Source organism: Argentina anserina, chromosome 3 (assembly GCF_933775445.1).
Source record: "Argentina anserina chromosome 3, drPotAnse1.1, whole genome shotgun sequence".
In the NCBI taxonomy this organism is placed as follows: Eukaryota; Viridiplantae; Streptophyta; class Magnoliopsida; order Rosales; family Rosaceae; genus Argentina; species Argentina anserina.
In genome coordinates, this window is record NC_065874.1 from 5,753,429 (window position 1) to 5,758,890 (window position 5,462).

At 42.1% G+C, this 5,462-nt stretch overlaps 1 pseudogene; it reads right to left on the reverse strand.

Moving 5' to 3' along the window:
• Positions 1-629: 629 nt before the first annotated feature.
• Positions 630-1,837, reverse strand: LOC126786895 (tetrahydroberberine oxidase-like; annotated as a pseudogene).
• Between the last annotated feature and the right edge of the window lie 3,625 nt (positions 1,838-5,462).

Genomic DNA, 5,462 nt, shown 5'->3' on the forward strand with positions numbered 1-5,462 from the left:
CTCTTAAGATAAGAAATCACACTTTACAAATTTATCGAGTGAGATAATTTAAAGTTAAAGCATTTGAATCTAAAATATTCCTTATATAGAATTATATATACATTTAAAATACTTTTTATTCATGTAATGAATACTTTGAAGCCAAAATAAAGATAATTGATGCAGACGTATTTCTAAAATGACCAGTTAAAATGACTTTTGAGCTGTTTTGACTAAAATATGACTAGCATTGCTAAAGATGCTCTAATAAGTCTTAAGAGTTTCTCTCTATCTGCCTTTCCCTTAATGTTGTATGTTTGCTCATATAATTCAATTCAGAATAAATTTTCTGATCTCCAGGTTTTCTTCATTATTTCTCTTTCATTATTTTGTTAGATTTAGTTATGGCTATGTTATCATGTAGTACATAATCAGATTAACGATCTCAATCACATACTGCGGTCCAGGCAGCTAGCTGATCAATGTATGAATGCAATTGATATTCATGTGGACATAGAATTGTAATTATTGGGTAAGGGTTAAGTAAATGTTTGCTATGCCAAATCAATTGTAGTTAAATATTCTCAATAAAAAAAACGTAGTTATTACATGAAGAACGAGTACCCTAGAAATTCATCTATCACAATAATTCAGAGAAAAAACGGTACAATGCTTTGCTCATTCTTGAAGAAGTTTCCATAATCAACCTCACTTTTAATGCGTGCTAGTTTCTTGTAGTTTCCCTTGAAATACTTCTCGCCCCACACCTTGGATTCCAAGTAAGTCCATTTGACATTTCTCCCAATATCCAAATCCCTATAGTTGACATAGGCAGTTCTTGGGTTTTTTGTAACAAATTTACCCATAAAATTGTAGACTCTATTGATCCAATCTAGCCTTTTCTTCTCAACCAAAGCTACACCGTTTTGCCACGCGCTGAAGTATTGAATATTGTACAAGACTCCAGCTCTCTGTGGAAATGGAGTTGCAGACTCTGATATCTCACTCATTTTTGCACCGTAAGGATCCCACAGCATTACACCTGCTTCACTACCTTTCAGCATTACCTTCCATAGGTACTCTAAGTCAGTTTCTGAAATGGGTTTGGTCACAAAATCAGAATTGGCTTTGAAGAACCCTTTCTGAACATGGTTTCGGTCTAATAAAATCTCCAAAGGCTCAATCTGGTTGTAACCGACTCGATCCAACTCATTTCCTTGCAGTCCTCAGGCTTCAAAACCAACTCCGGAAAGCTTGAGCCAATCAATGGGACTAACTGATCAATGGTTCCAAGAAACAATGCATTGAAATTGGCTTGAATTGTTGCTGCCCCTTTCGATTCTTTTTCTACAGAAAAGATAATTCTTATGAGCAAATCTTCATGTAATTGGTGAGCAATCTGCTGCCACATGTGAACCAATTTGGTTGCATTGTTTTCAAGTCTCCTGGGGATATTGAACCCTGTCACCTTGTTAGGAACGTGAACCAATGCAACCTTCCATTCGACAACTACTCCAAAATTTCCACCTCCACCTCCTCTAATAGCCCAAAACCAATTTTCCCCCATTGCTTGCCTATTAAGAACTTTTCCATCAGCATTAACCACAATTGCATCCACAACATTATCTGAGGAAAGCCCGAATTTCCTCATCAACATGCCTTGTCCACCTCCGCTGATATGTCCACCAACTCCGATGCTAGGGCAAGTACCGGCAGGAAAACCTAGCCTGCCTGAACTGTTAATTGCAACATGGTAGTAAAGCTGGCCGAGTGTCGCACCGGACTGTACCCAAGCAGTGCCTTCTTTGGCTTCAACTCTGACATTGTTTAGGTTTACAAGGTCTATGATGACAAAGGTTTACAAGGTCTACACGAAGCCATCAATTGAACTACACCGCAATGGAAAGCCTCGAGTCATCTTTCCCTTGATTAATGTGGGCTCAGAGTAGCACCATCTCAGTTAGTAGTCGGACTTGGCATCGGAGCTGAGGCCACGTTATATGACACTTTGTGTTGAATCATAATCCACAAGTGACAGTGAAGAACATATTTACCCCAAATGATTGATGCTTAACATCACGTGACATTCGTATTAGCTCATCAAGGTCACACTAAGACCCCCGTCCATGCTTCTATAAAGCAATACATACACATACCAAGCCGATTCCTCAACATTGGTACCAAATAGAGAGAAACAAATTGCTTAGCATGGTGCTTCCAAACTGTTCAAAGTTTCCACTATTACAGTTTCTTCTGCTGCTGATGTCTTGTTTGGCACAGCATCCATCTTATAGAGAGGACATGTTTATACAATGCCTCTCGTATCCTTTTAAGGTTTCCGTTGATTCATTCTCAAATCTCAACCACGATTTTCACCCCAAACAACTCTGCCTTCACCAAAATCCTAAAATCAAATGCAGACGACCTCAGGTACGTAGTCCCTTCAGCGCCAAAGCCAGAGTTCATTTTTCAACCAACGCATGATTATCATGTTCAAGCTGCTGTTTGCACAAAACAGCAGGGAATACATCTCAGAGTCCGAAGAGAAGGCCATGACTACGAAGCCTGTTAACATGAGTCAACAAACAACAAATAGATCTCACAAACTAAATCTATAGCCGTACTAATTGACAAATCTGTATTTGGTTTCATACTAGATAAATAGTAGTTTAGATTTCTATAAATACCTTGTAATTGTTCATATCAATCAAGTAAGAATATATACCTTTCTACTTGGTATCAGAGCCTCCGTGCTCTGTTTTTCTGGGCATTTTTTCCCGTTTTTTTTTTTCTGGCAGGCTACTGCCTTCGTGCTCGCCGCTGCCTCCTCCCCTCCGGCGCTCCATCACCGCTGTCCCCCGGTGCTCCACGACGTCGCCCTTCACCTGAGCTAAGCCCGACGTCGCCGACACTCCTCCAGCGCTCCCGCTGATTCTCGGCCCGACGCCGTCCGCTCCGCACTCAAGCCGACGTCGTCCTCTCGTCACCGCTGCGCCGCTGTTGCTGTCTCCGCGCCCCCCGCTCCGACATCGCTCGCCGCTCCTCAGTCGCCGCTCTTCACCGGACGTCGTTCTCCTCCAAATCGCAGAAAATCAACCCTAAATCGACATAAATCGACATTCCCGACCCGGCCCAGAAACTGTGCGGCCCGGCCCACTCAATCCGACCCGGATTTATCCCCGGTTCGACCCGACCCAGATACGACCCGACCCGGCTTCAAATCCGACCCGCACAAGATCTGAACCGGCCCAGAATTCATACCTCTTTAATGTCAGTGTAGGTGCACTGACAGTGAACGTGCACCGAAGACAGGTTCTTATCAGTTTTTTGGTGTTTCCGCTGCATAATTCCTGATTCTGTTTTTCCATTTCCTTTTCAATGGGTTCTGGAGACGAAGCTGATGTTCCGAAATTTGAAGTATCTGTCAAGAGTTCTGACAGTGGGTCCTTTGGGGGTACTAAACTCAATAGAACCAATTTCCGTAAATGGAAGCGACTTATGGCGGCTCATCTTCGCGGCATGCACAAGATGGGGCATGTAACCGGAGTCACTCAGGCTCCTAGTAAAGATGATATTATTGCCTACACTAAATGGGACGATGATGATGGCCTTGTGATGTCCGTCTTGTGGAAAGCTATGAATGACGAAATAATTGATCTGGTGGAGGCATGTGACACTGCGCATGCAATATGGCTGACACTTGAAGGCTTATACACTAATGATTCTGATTTCATACAGGTTTATGAGTTAATGTGCACCGCTTTGGCGATGCAACAAGATGGGCAACCGGTGGCGCAATATTTCACCAAACTAAGAAATATTTGGGCAGAGATTGATGTGAAACGTCCTTGCATGATCAAACATCAGGAGGATATTGTTTGGTACCAACGTGAGAAAGAGCTTGAGCGAGTTCACCATTTTCTGAAAGGTCTTGATACTAAACATAACAGTGCGAAATGGGAATTACTCCGCCAGACCGAACCCCCTAGCTTAATTACAGCTTTCACCTATATCTGTAAGGATGAATCTCACCAAGAAAGCCTTCATCAGACACAAGTTGAAGTTTTCAGCCTTACTATTCATGCTAGATCTTCAGCACCACCCCTTCAGCAGGCCACTTCATCTCCACTTCATCACCGAGGACCACCACCAGGTTTCGGGAATCAGCCCCGCCTTCCTTGTTCTTATTGCCATGATACAAACCATGCTCGTGCAACCTGTTGGAAGTTGTATCCACACCTTAGGCCCCAAATGCCTAATTATCGTCCTAAGGAAAAAGCAGCTATTCAACTGGTCCAGGAACCAGATATTTATGGTGTGGTTGGACATGATCATCATACAACAGGAGGAGCAACACCCATAGCATCAATAGCTGGTCGTGGTAAGATTGGTATGGCTTTACATATTTCTCACTTTGATGGTTTTGATACATGGATTATTGATTCTGGTGCGTCTGATCATATGACTTATGACAAATCTTATTTTACTATATTATCTCCTCCACCAGTACCATATGTTACTAATGCTAATGGTGAGGCCTTCCCCGTATTAGGGAAATGATCAGTTCGTATTACTCCCAAAATAGAGCTTCACAATGTGTTATATGTACCTGCTTTATCTCATCATTTGATATCTGTCCCACAAATGAACACTGAAGCTAAGTGCTCTGTGACATTTTTTCCCATGTATGTGATATTTCAGGATCTTCTCACCGGGGAGTTAATTGGTCGGGGGTATCTACGGGGCAGGTTGTTTCATCTGGATCAGACATATGCGGGGGAAAAACCAGGGGCACAGTCCCGGATCGCTTTGCTCTCCACTTCTGATAAGCTAAGTGAAGTTTGGTTATGGCATCGTCACTTGAGGCATCCTTCATTTAGTGTTATGAAAAAATCCATGCCTACTTTGTTTATTGGTGTGGATGAGTCAGTTTTTCGTTGTGAAACATGTGTTTTGGGCAAAAGTCATCGGTCTACTTATTCCCCTAGTACTTCTAATAAAAGTATTTTTCCTTTTGAATTAATTCATTCTGATGTTTGGGGACATTCCAAAGAATCTACTGTGTCGGAAATGCGGTATTATGTGTCATTTATTGATGATTGCACACGTCTTTCATGAATTGTTCTTCTAAAAACCAAAAAGGAGGTTTTTCCAGCTTTTCAAGCCTTCTATACCACTGTCCAAACACAATATAATGCCACAATTAAAATTCTTCGTTCTGATAATGGGGGGGGGGAATATGTGAATCGTGTCTTTCAGGAGTTTTTTAACACACACGGAATTGTTCATCAAACAACGTGTCCTTACACACCTGAGCAGAATGGAGTTTCCGAAAAGAAAAATCGTCATTTACTTGATATGGCTCGGTGTATTCTCTTTAGTGCCCATATGCCTAAATACCTTTGGGGTGACGCTGTCATAACTTCCGCTCACCTCATTAATCGTCTTCCATCTCGTGTCCTTGAAGGCAGAGTTCCATATGA